Source organism: Nicotiana tabacum, chromosome 4, assembly GCF_000715075.1.
Source record: "Nicotiana tabacum cultivar K326 chromosome 4, ASM71507v2, whole genome shotgun sequence".
Classification (NCBI taxonomy): domain Eukaryota; kingdom Viridiplantae; phylum Streptophyta; class Magnoliopsida; order Solanales; family Solanaceae; genus Nicotiana; species Nicotiana tabacum.
Window position 1 is genome coordinate 53964584 of NC_134083.1, and position 14143 is coordinate 53978726.

Consider the following 14143-nt stretch of genomic DNA (forward strand, 5'->3'; position numbering starts at 1 on the left):
GTCCGAAAGAAATACAAGTGTTTGAACGAAAGAAATAGTAAAAAAAACTGAAAAGATAGACGGGGACTTCAAGGTGTGCGAACGCCAACAGATCTACCTTGAGTCACCGATGAACCAGTCCGAGCTGCTACGCCTCGCGATCAGCTGGGACCAATACAAAAATCTACACAGGAAGTGCAGAGTGCAGTATCAGTACAACTGACCCCATGTACTGATAAGTGTCGAGCCTAACCTCGACGAAGTAGTGACGAGGCTATGACAAGACACTTACATAACAAACATGTGCAATTTAACAGTATATGTACAAATAACAGCTAAACATGTACCATTGGGAGGGGAAACATGCTGAGGAAAACACGAGATAGAGAACTACAGCAGGTTGGTAACGTGAACAGCCAATATACTAAGAACCAATAAGAATAAGTAAACACAGTAAAGGAAAAATGCACAGCATCATCCTTCGTGCTTTTACTCTCAGCCTCACCATAAAATCAATAGAAACGGCACGGCATCACCCTTCGTGTATTAACTCCCATAACATGGCACGGCATCACCCTTCGTGCATTAACATTCACAATATGGCACGGCATCACCCTTCGTGCATTAACACTCACAATATGGCACGACATTACACTTCATGCATTAACACTCTCCCTTACCATAATGCAATGAACAAATAACAATAAGGAGATAGAATAACAAGTACAACCCTTACTTCAACATTTGGTTCCACAATATCAGCCTCAACTTCGGAATCAATACTCAATTATCACCAGAAGATCTGTAAGCATGATAAGAACGATCAATTTAACAATACTAGTCTAAACATGGATAACATGAACAAAGGAAGTTATAATTGCAAGAAACCAAGCCCCGCCCGCATACTTTAACCTGACTACAATGCATAAGTACTCGTCACCTCACATATACGTTGTTCTCCAACATTTAAACATGTAGCAAATAGACAAACAAGTCATATTGCCTCAAGTCAAGGTTAACCACGACACTTACCTCGCTCCGAAGACCAAACTCAAAGCTCAACCACGTCTTTTTCTTTTAAACAATCCTCCGAACTAATAGAATCTAGAAATTTACCAACCAAACGATTCAAATTAAGCCTTAGAAATTACCCATGATTATAAAGAATTCAATTTAGGCCATTATTGAAAAAGTCAACAAAAGTCAACTCCCGGACTAGCTTGGTCCAATCCCGAAGTTCGGACCAAAACCCGATTACCCATTCACCCCCGAGCACGGTCATGTAATTTGTTTTGGAATACGACCTCAATTTGAGGTCTAAATCCCCAATTTACCAAATCCCTAATTTCTACCCAAAACCCCAAAACCCCCCAATTACACCATGAAAACTCTAGATTTTAGGTTGAAAACTTGTGAAATGTAATGAAAGATTGAAAGGAAATAGGTTAGAATCACTTACCAACGATTTGGGGAAGAAACGTTCATTGGAAAATCGCCTCTTGTGTTTCTAGGTTTGAAAATTTGAAGAATGAATCAAAAATCCCGTCTAAGCCATCTTTTGTTCAGCTGCAGCTATCGCATTGGCGACCTGGGGTTCGCAAATGGGAAATTTCCCTAGGCCTATTGTCATCGCAAATGCGAACAAGTGTTCGCAAATGCGGATAAGAGAGGATCGCAAATGCGAAGGTCCACCCCCCCAACCCACTGCTCGCAAATGCGATGGTCCCTTCGCAAATGCGAAATCTGCAGGTCTGATGCACAAGCTATGATTTTCAATTCTAAGTTCAATTCAATCTGTAGCCTATCCGAAACTCACCCGAGCCCTAGGGGCTCCAAACCAACTATGCACACAAGTCTAAAAACATCATATGAACTTGCTCGCTCGATCAAAATACCAAAATAATACCTAAAACTATGAAGTGAACACCAAATCAAATGAAATATTTTAAGAAAACTTTGAAACTTCTATTTTCACAACCGGACGTCCGAATCACGTCAACCAACTCCGTTTCTCACCAAATTTGACAGACAAGTCATAAATATAGTATTGGACATATAACGGGTTCTGAAACCAAAATACGGACCCGATATCCAAAAAGTCAACCATCGGTCAAATATTTCAAATTCATTAAGCCTTTGACTTTCAAATTTCGACAAAGTCCGATATCTCAAGCTAGGGACTTCCGAATTCGATTCCGGGCATACGCCCAAGTCCCAAATCATGATACGGATCCACCGGGACCGTCAAAACACGAAAACGGGTCCATTTGCTTAACACGTTGACCAAAGTCAACTCAAATGGTTTTCAAAGCAAAATTTCTTATTTTTCACATTTTTAACATAAAAGCTTTCTGAAAACACGCCCGGACTGCGCACACAAAACAAGGAGGGTTAAAATGAGATTTTTAAGTCTTCAAAGCGCAGAAGTAGATTCTAAAACATAAAATGACCTATCGGGTCATCACAGTTCTACCTTATGCGATATCCGCATCTGCGGGCAGAGGGTCGCATCTGCGGGCGTAGGACCGCATCTGTGGTTTTCGCTTTTGCGGTCTCGCTTCTACGACTCTTCATCGAAGAAGCGTGGTCACTTCTGCGCACACCACGCCGCTTTTGCGGTTACTAGCAGCCCCCTTCTTGGCCGCTTCTGCGAGCTTGTGGCTCACTTCTGCGAGCTTGCACCTGCGGTTGTCCATGCACAGGTGCGGTTACACCAAAAGTTAGGAGCTTCAGCTATTGCTCCCAAGTTCCAACTTGGTCCGAGCCTCGTCTGGTTAACACCCAAGGCCCTCGGGCCCCGCCCGAACATACCAATAAGTTTGATATTATAAAACGGACTCGCTCAAACCCTCAAAATGCGTAAAACAACATCAAAACTAAGAAACATACCCCAAGCCAAATTGATTCAACTTAGAAATTTTAAATTCTTTAAACTTACTCCGAACGGGCCGAAACATACTTAAACTACTCGGAATGACACCAAATTTTGCGTGCAAGTCTTAAATCACCATATGGAACTATTCCCATGCTCTGAATTCCACACGGACCTCAATTACTCCGAAACCTACTCCAAATCAAATTTAAAGAACTTTAAAACCTTCAAAGAGCCAACTTTCATTATTAGGCGACGAAACGCTCTCGGGTCGTCCAAAACCCGATTCGAACATACGCCCAAGTCCAAAATCATCATACAAACCTATTGGAACCGTCAAATCCCAATTCCGGGGTTGTTTACTCAAAACGTTAACCAAAGTCAAAGTTACCCTTTTTAAAGCCAAACCAAGGAACCAAATATTCCGATTTCAACCCGAACCCTTCAAACTCGTGAACTAATCATCCCCGCAAGTCATAAAATAGTAAAATCACATACGGGAATTCTTATTTAGGGGAATGGGGTTCTAGATGGCAAAACGACTGGTTGGGTCGTTACATTCTCCACATCTTAAACAAACGTTCGTCCTCGAACGGGTTTAGAATTTTACCTAGAGTGCTGAATAAGTGTGGATGTATGCTCTGCATGTACTCCTCGGCCTCCCAAGTCGCTTTCTCGACTGGTTGGCCCCTCCACTGAACTTTAACCGCAGAAATATTCTTGGAACTCAACTAGCGAACCTGCCTATCAACAATGGCAATTGGTTCCTCTTCATATCCCAAGCTCTCATCTAGCTGAATTGTGCTGAAGTCTAACACATGTGATAGGTCAGCATGATACCTCCGGAGCATAGATACATGGAAAACCGTGATGAACTCCTGATAGACTGGGAGTCAGATCAAGCTCGTAAGCAACCTCCCCAACTCGTCTCAACACCTCAAATTGGCCTATAAAACTTGGGCTCAACTTGCCCTTCTTCCCGAACCTCATGACTCCTTTCATCGGCGAAACCTTCAAGAGAACTTTTTCACCCACCATAAATGACAAATCACGCGCTTTCTAATCCGCATTACTCTTATGTCTGGATTGTGTCGTACGAAGTCACTCCTGAATCAACTTTACCTTTTCCAAGGCATCCTTCACCAAATCAGTACCATATAACTTAGCCTCGCCGGGCTCAAACCATCTGATGGGCGAACGACATCGCCGACCATATAAAGCCTCAAAAGGAGCCATCTTGATGTTGGATTAGTAATTGTTGTTATAAGCAAACTCGGCCAAAGAAAAGAAATGATCCCACTGACCTCTGAATTCAATCACGCATGCCCTAAGCATATACTCCAAGATCCGAACTATCCGCTCCGACTGCCCGTCGGTCTATGGGTGAAAGGCTGTGCTGAGCTCTACATGGGTCCCTAATTCACTCTCTACTACTCTCCAGAAATGTGAAGTAAACTGAGGACCTCTATCTGATAAAATAGAAACGGGCACACCATGCAACCAAACTATCTCCTGAATATAAATCTGGGCCAACCTCTCTGAAGTATACGTGGTCACAACCGGAATGAAGTGTGCCGACTTGGTCAACCTGTCGACAATGACCCAAACTGCATCAAACTTTCGTAAGGCCCGCGGCAACCCAACTACAAAGTCTATAGTAATGCACTCCCATTTCTATTCTGGCATAGTCATTTGCTGAAGTAGGCCACCTGGCCTCTGCTGCTCATACTTAACTTGCTGGAAATTTAGGCACCTCGCTACATACTCAACTATGTCTTTCTTCATCCGCCGCCACCAATAATGCTGCCTCAGATCATGATACATCATTGTAGCACCTACGTGAATAGAATATCGGGAACTGTGTGCCTTCTCTAGGATCTTTTCCCTCAAGATATCAACATTAGGAACGCATAGGCGACCCTGGAGTCGCATAACACCATCTTCGCCAATAGTAACCTCCTTGGCACCACCCTGTAGTACCGTCTCTCGGAGAACCAACAAGTGTGGATCATCAAACTGTCGAGCCTTGATCTGCTCAAATAGTGAAGACTGGGCAACGACACATGCAAGAACTCAGCTGGGCTCTGAAATATCCAGTCTCACAAGTTTTTTATCCAAGGACTGAATGTCCTCCTCTATTGAAATGAAGGACAAACTACCCATACTCTCCTCCTTTCTGCTCAAGGCGTCTGCAACTACGTTGGCTTTGCCCGGATGATAAAGAATAGTAATATCATAATCCTTCAGTAGCTCAAGCCACCTGCGCTGCCTCAAATTTAGATCCCTTTGCTTGAACAAATGCTGTAAGTTGCGATGATCGGTGTAAACCTCACAAGACACTCCATAAAGATAATGCCTCCAAATTTTTAGAGCGTGAATAATCGTAGCCAACTCCAAATCATACACCGGATAATTCTTCTCGTGAGGCTTCAGTAGATGTGAAGCATATGCAATAATTCGTCCCTCCTGCATCAATACACAACCCAGGCCAATGCGTGAAGCGTCGCAATACACTGTATATACCCCCTAACCAGAAGGCAACACTAACACCGGTGCTGAAGTCAATTCTGTCTTGAGCTTCTGAAAGCTCACCTCACAATCATCGGACCATCGGAATTGAGCACCCTTCTGGGTCAATTTGGTCAAAGGTATTGCAATAGATTAAAAGCCCTCCACAAATAATAACCCGGTAACCCTAGAAATCTCCTGATCTCAATCGCCGAAGTAGGACGATGCCAATTCTGAACTGCTTCGATTATTTTGGGATCAACTTTAATACCCTCGCCCGATACAATATGCCCCAAAAATGCTATAGAGTCTAGCCAAAATTCACACTTGGAGAACTTAGCATATAACTTTTGTTCCCGCAAGGTGTGAAGCACCACTCTCAAATGCTGCTCGTGCTCCTCCACACTACGTGAGTAAATCAAGATGTCATCAATGAAGACAATGACAAATGAATTAATATATGGCTTGAACACCCGGTTCATCATATCCATAAACGTCGTCGGAGCATTAGTCAAACCGAAAGACATCACCAGAAACTCATAATGGCCATATCTAGTACGGAAAGCAGTTTTCGGAATATCAGAATCCCGAATCTTTAACTGATGGTACCCCGATCTTAAGTCGATCTTAGAGAACATTCTGGCACCCTGCAACTGGTCAAACAAATCATCAATACGCGGCAACGGGTACTTATTATTAATTGTAACTTTGTTCAATTGGCGATAATCAATATACATTCGCATAGTCCCATCCTTCTTCTTCACAAATAATACTGGTGCGCCCCAAGGCGACACACTCGGCCTAACGAACCCCTTTGCTAACAACTCCTCAGGGTGTTCCTTCAACTCTTTCAACTCTTTTGGAGCCATACGGTATGGTGGGATAGATATAGGCTGGGTATCTGGAGCTAAATCAATACAGAAATCAATATCACGATCTGGTGGCATACTTGGAAGATCAAAAGGAAACACATCGAAGAACTCTCGGACTACGGGCATTGAATCAATTGCTGGAATCTCTGTAGTAGTGTCCCGAACATAGGCCAAATAAGCCAAACAACCCTTCTCGACCATGTGTCGAGCCTTCATAAAGGAAATAACCCGACTAGATGCACTGACAGACGAACCCTCCATTCCAATCAAGGCAACTCTGGCATCGTCAAGGTAAAAGTCTTGGCATGGCATCTATTCTGTCCGGAAACGCATAGAACCTAGCTGGAGCACCACCTGACTGACCTCCACCTGGCTGGCCTCCACCTCTAGGACGACCCCTACCCACCTGCCCTCCACATTTGGGCAGTCGAACAGCTGGTGGAACAACTGGTGTTGTAATCATAGGCTGCTGACCCTACTGTACCGCCTTGCCCCGAAGCCTGGGGCAGAATCTCTACACATGACTGAAATCCTCACACTCAAAATAACCCCTCAGTACGGTGGACTGCTGACCTGAAGTCTGGCCCTGATGAACTGAATACCCACTGGAGGAGCCCTAAATAGCTGGTGGGAGATAAGAACTCTCTGGCATAACACTGAAATAAGGTCGCACTATAGCACCCCGAGAAGGTGGCGGTGCTGGGTAAGAGAGCCTGATGGACTGACCCCTCACAAACTGACCTCTGCCTCCAGCCGGGGCACCATTGAACTCTCTCAAATATCGAAATTGTTTGTCCCTCGCCGCTTGCTCTCAGCTCCGCTGACGGACACCCTCGATCCTCCGAGCTATCTCCACAACTAGCTCGTAAGAAGTCCCTATCTCCACCCCTCGAGCCATGATGTCCTGAATACCATAGTGCAATTCGGCAACAAACCTCTATACTCTCTCTGCATCGGTAGGTAGTATCATAAGTGCATGGCGAGACAACTCAAAGAACCTCGCTTTATAGTCGGTAACTGATATTTGACCCTGCTGGAGCTGCTCGAACTGGAACTGCAACTCTTCCCTCTAAGAGAGTGGAATGTATCTGTCTAAGAAGAGGCGTGTGAATTGTTCCCAAGTCATGGGAAGAGAACCTACTGGTCTGCCGAGAAGATGTGACTGCCACCACCTACGGGCCCTGCCCTCCAACTGAAAGGTAGTGAAGTCTACCCCGTGGGACTCTACTATCCTCGTATTGTGCAGTCTGTCCCTGCACCGATCAATAAAATCTTGGGGGTCCTCATGTCACTCACCTCCGAAAGCAGGATGATGAAGCCCAGTCCATCTGTCTAATAGCCTGTGCGGATCACCTGCCATAGCTGGTATGGGCTCCAGTGTAGCTCCTGCAACTGGCTAGGCTCCGCCTACGGGTAGTGCACCCTGGGTCTGATATACAGCAGTTGCATGCCTATGACCTTGTGTGGTAGGGGTCTGTGCTCCCCCTCCCGCCTGAGATATGGCTGGGTATGCCAAAAATAAACCGGCGTGAGTTATAGTATCCATAAATTGCAACATACGGCACATGAACTCTGAAATCCCAGTGCGGACGTGAAATCCACTGAAGTTGCTCTGCTGCGGGCACCTCGCCTTGCTCCTCAATGATAGGATCCTCTACTGGATCCACTTGTGGCATAACTGGAACAACTCTAGGATGCCCTCTTCCCTAACAACGGGCCGGAGCCCTCCCCCGACTTCTGCCTCGACCTCTAACAACAGGGGGACAGCTCTTCCCTGGTCTGGAACCTTTGTAGAGCGCGTTCTCACCATCTATGAGAGAATAAGGGAAAGATACTTAGTATTACATCAACTGCACAATAGGAGATGAAGAAAGGTAGTTTCCTAACATCCTATAGCCTCTCGAAGATAAGTACAAACGCCTTCGTACCGATCCGCAAGACTCTATTATGCCTTCTCATAACTTGTGAGACCTACGTAAAACCAGCGCTCTGATACCATGTTGTCACGACCCAATTTCACCTATAGGTAGTGATGGAGCCCAACATCACCGCTAGTCAAGCCAACTAGTGAATTAAACATGCATTTCTTCTTTTAATAAGTTTTCGAGTAATTAAACTCTTCTCATTTGCAAGATTTAAGAAAATAAAAGGTTTAAACATATAAAACCAAGTAATGGTTCAAAACCACCATTCTACTAGTGTGTGTGCCAAGACCTAGTGTCACAAGTATATGAGCATCTAGTAGATTATACAAACTTCTAACCACTGTCTGAATATGAAATTGACAGAATATAAAATTAAAAAAAAGGAGAGGCTCCAGGGATGCAGAACGACTCAGGAAGCAGCTCACCACTAGGCCTCGGGATATCGGGGGTACATGCCGGAAGGACCACCTGATGTACCTGACTCAGATCCTGCACAAAAAGTGCAGCAAGTGTAGCATGAGTACGTAAGCAACGTGTACTCGGTAAGTATCAAGTCTAATCTCGAAAAAGTAGAGACGAGAGGTCCATTTCGGCACTTACTATGGGTCAATAATACTAAGATAGAAATATTTAAATAAACACCATTTATGTGATCAATAACAAATATTCCTTAGGAGGCAAAAACAAATAATTCTTTCACAATTTTATAATTTCTAAATAATTATTTACCTTCACAAGCTGCAATAAAATAAATACCAAAGCACCGAATAATTTTTATTATTAAGCACGATTTATGCGAGGTCGTACGGCCCGATCCAGAATAATGTATACACTGCCGAGGGTCGAGCGGCACGAACCATAGATGCATCTATCAACTGCCGAGGCGTTCGGCCCGCTCCACAAGAAGAGGAAGATATTTTTATAAGCATATGACTTAAATATTACTTAAATTTTATACAAAAATAATACAAATTTCATTAACGATCTTCCACAATTTCTCCAACAAATACTAATATAATTTAGGCATTTTTAGATTAACAAGTATGATCCAAAATTTCCAAATAATTCATGAATTGGGTCCAAAAACTACCCGGTCAATAGCATGATAGTAGTTACGAACGGACTCTCGTCACCTCGTACATACGTAGCCCCATCAATTAGAAACAAATATTTATTTAAATCACTTGTGGGGTAAATTTCCTCTTATAAGGTTAGACAAGAGACTTACCTCGTCTCAAAGCTCACTTCCCAATCACCATTTCGCGTTAAAGCCTCAATTTGGTGCCGAAAAATTCGAAACTAGTCAAATGTTTTATAATTTAATCAATACATACTAAAAATTTTGTAATTTATCTATTAGAGTAATTACCCAACCCAATTTGGTAAAATTCCTAAAATTCACCCCTGGCCCACGGGCCCGGATTCCGGAAGTTTTTGGAAGAAATCGTCACCCATAACCTCAAGAATTCAAATATACAATTTTCATCCCATTCCATAACCATTTTCATGGTTAAAATCTCATTTTATCAAAACTTAGGTTTTTCATCTAAACCCTTGATTTTCACAATTTACAAGTTATAATCTACCCATAATCTATGTATTTAACACACAATAGGTAGAATTAACTTACCTCCAAGTTGCTAGGTGAATACGCCTCTCAAAAAGCTCCAAAATTGCCCAAGAATGGAGAAAATGAGTAAAAAATACTCAAACCCGGACTTAAATGAAGGTTATGCCTTCTGTGATTTCCACATCTGCGGGCAGAGGGCCGCATCTGCCGTGATGCACAGGGCCAGCGCTGGCCGCTTTTGTGGACGTTTTTCCGCTTTTGCGGTCTCGCTTCTTCGGCTCTTCATCCAAGAAGCTTGTGGCTTCTGCGCGTACCACGTCACTTCTGCGATCACTGGCAGTGCCCCTCTTGGCCGCTTCTGCGAGCTCGCACCTGCGGCTATCCATGCGCAGGTGTGGTTACACCAGAAGCTCGGAGCTTTAGCTGTTGCTCCCAAGTTCTAACTTAGTCCGAGCCTCGTCCGATTAACACCCGAGGCCCCTGAGGCCCTGCCCGAACATACCAACAAGTTTGAAATCATAAAACGGACTCGCTCAAACCCTCAAAATGCGTAAAACAACATCAAAACTAAGAATAATACCCCAAACCAAATTGATTCAACTTAAAAATTTTAAATTCTTCAAACTTACTCCGAACGCGCCGAAACATACTTAAACTACTCGGAATGACACTAAATTTTGCGTGCACGTCTTAAATCACCATACGGAACTATTCCCACGCTCTGAATTCCAAACAGACCTCAATTACTCCGAAACCTACTCCAAACCAAATTTAAAGAACTTTAAAACCTTCAATGAGCCAATTTTCACTATTAGGCGCTGAAACGCTCCCGGGTTGTCCAAAACCCGATTCAAACATACGCCCAAGTCCAAAATCATCATACGAACCTATTGGAACCGTCATATTCTGATTCTGGGGTCATTTACTCAAAATGTTGACCAAAGTCAAACTTACCCTTTTTAAAGCCAAACCAAGGAATCAAGTGTTCCGATTTCAACCCGAACCCTTTAAATTCCTGAACTAACCATCCCCGCAAGTCATAAAACAGTAAAATCACATACGGGGAGTCTTATTTAGGGGAACGGGGTTCTAGATGGCAAAATGACCGGTTGGGTTGTTACATGAACTATCCCAACTGGCGGGACTGCTGGAGCCTGATACTGGGGAGCCATCTACTCCAGAGAGGGAGTAGTGGGAGTTTGTGCTCCTCCCCTAGCCTATGAGACAGCGGAACCACTGGAAATGTACCATTCTAGTCCACACCCTCCATTAGGCTCACCAAACGGACTAGAGCGTCATGAAGTATTGGAGTAGCTATGAATCCTTTCGGGACATGAACTGGTCCAACAGGTACAGTCTGAGCTGGAACCTTCGCTTTGAAATCCACCTGAGGCTCCACAATAGGTGTTGCTGCTCGATCTCAAGGCTAGGCTCTGTCCCTGCCTCTACTTCGGCCTCTTGCCCGACCTCGGCCTCGGCTTCTACCCTTGGTCATAGTTGTCGCCGGGGGTTCTGGTCCTTGTCCGTAGGTAGATGTATTACGTGTTCTCGCCATCTGTGAGAGAATAAGAATAGAATGGTTCAATCATCAATGATAGAATAAAATCGCATGACAGAATAAGAAAGAAGTGATATTGTTCCTAAACTTCATAGCCTCTAGAAGATAAGTACAGACGCCTCCGTACCGATCCTTCAGACTCTATTAGGCTTCCTCGTGACTCATGAGACCTAAGTAACCTAGTGCTCTGATACCAACTTGTCACGACCCAAAATTCCCACCTTCGGGACCTGATGGCGCCTAACATTTCACTTGTTAGGCAAGCCAACATAAGAATAATTTAAACCATTTTTAATAATTCATTTTTAATTAAGTAATAAAGAAACCAACAACCGAAATAATATCTAAATTTAAATGTGCAAACCAAAAATAATACGATATCTAAATATCATCCCAGAACTGGAGTCACAAGTGCACGAGCTTCTCGAATAATACAAATAAGGGTCTGAATAAAAATAAAGTTGTCTGAAAGAAAGCACACAACTAGGATAAAGTAGAAGGGAACTTCAGAGCTGCGAACGATGTGCAGCTATACCTCAAGTCTCCTCTGATAGCTGAATTAGAGCAAATCTATATTACGCCCCTGGGACCAACTCCAGTATCTGTACAAGAAGTGCAGAGTGTAGTATGAGTACAACCGACCCTATGTACTTTGTAAGTATCGAGCCTAACCTCGACGAAGTAGTGACGAGGCTAAGGCATGTTGCTTACATTAACTTGTACGCAATAATAATGATAATAAAATAACTGGTTGGGTTGTTACATGAACTATCCCAACTGGCGGGACTGTTGGAGCCTGATACTGGGGAGCCATCTTCTCCAGAGAGGGAGTAGTGGGAGTTTGTGCTCCTCCCCCATCCTATGAGACAGCTGGAACCACTGGAAATGTACCATTCTAGGCCACACCCTCCATTAGGCTCACCAAACGGACTAGAGCGTCCTGAAGTATTGGAGTAGCTATGAATCCTTTCGGGACCTGAACTGGTCCAACAGGTACAGTCTGAGCTGGAACCTTCGCTTCGAAATCCACTTGAGGCTCCACAACACGTGTTGCTGCTCGATCTCAAGGCTAGGCTATGTCCCTGCCTCTACCTCGGCCTCTTGCACGACCTCAGCCTCAGCTTCTACCCTTGGTCATAGTTGTCACCGGGGGTTTTGGTCCCTGTCCGTCGGTAGATGTATTACGTGTTCTCGCCATCTGCGAGAGAATAAGAATAGAATGGTTCAATCATCAATGATAGAATAAAATCTCATGACAGAATAAGAAAGAAGTGATATTGTTCCTAAACTTCATAGCCTCTAGAAGATAAGTACAGACGTCTCTGTACCGATCCTTCAGACTCTACTAAGCTTCCTCGTGACTCGTGAGACCTAAGTAACCTAGTGCTCTGATACCAACTTGTCACGACCCAAAATTCCCACCTTCGGGACCTGATGGCGCCTAACATTTCACTTGTTAGGCAAGCCAACGTTAGAATAATTTAAACCATTTTTAATAATTCATTTTTAATTAAGTAATAAAGAAACCAACAACCGAAATAATATCTAAATTTAAATATGCAAACCAAAAATAATACGATATCTAAATACCATCCCAAAACTGGAGTCACAAGTGCACGAGCTTCTCGAATAATACAAACAAGGGTCTGAATAAAAATAAAGTTGTCTGAAAGAAAGCACACAACCAGGATAAAGTAGAAGGGGACTTCAGAGCTGCGAACGTTGTGCAGTTATACCTCAAGTCTCCTCTGATAGCTGAATTCGAGCAAATCTACATTATGTCATTGGGACCAACTCCAGTATCTGTACAAGAAGTGCAGAGTGTAGTATGAGTACAACCAACCCTATGTACTCTGTAAGTGTCGAGCCTAACCTCGACGAAGTAGTGACGAGGTTAAGGCAGGTTGCTTACATTAACTTGTACGCAATAATAATGATAATAACAGGAATAGAAGTAAGACCGGAAAATCATATCAATAATTGAAGTCAATCTAACAATCATAAACCTTCAATTAATTTCTGTTGCGGCGTGCAACCCGCTCCAACAATATAAACTTAGAATAACTGTGTTGCGGCGTGCAACCCGATCCAACAATATAATATTTCAATTTAATTCCGTTGCGGCGTACAGCCCGCTCCAACAATATAAACTTTCAATAAATCTGTTGCGGCATGCAATCCGCTCCAACAATATAAACTTAAAATAAATCCGCTGCGGCGTGCAACCCGCTCCATCAATATAATTAAACAACTCTTAAATATATAAAAAAAAAAACTCCAATAAATACCACATTTAATAAGGAATTATTAGGCAACAAAGCATACAATAATTATGATTTATTTAGGAAACAAGTAATGAAAAATAGCAATTAATTGTGGAAATCAAGGAGAAAATAGGCAATTTAATATTTAATATGCTAAATGTCAAGTAGCAATTAAGACACATAATTCAAATAAGTATGTAGCAATTATAGCATGAATCCAAGATATAATATTGGACAAAAAATATGAGAGAAATAATTAATATAATAATTAATTCATGATTTAAAATAATTTATAATTTTCAGATAGATATGCAAACAATCAATTTGATGATGTATAGGCACTCGTCACCTCGCCTATACGTCATTACACATGAAATTCACTTATCAGATAATTCAAGGGTCCTATTCCCTCAAGTCAAGGTTAACCACGACACTTACCTTGTTTTGTAATTTTAAGTGATCACTCGACCGCGGCTTTTCTTTCTAATTATTCTCCAAACCAATCAAACCTAGCAAATTATTTACCAACAATTCACTTTGAGCTTTTGAAATTATTCACAATTCAAAAGAGACTTAATTTAAGTCATTTTCGGAA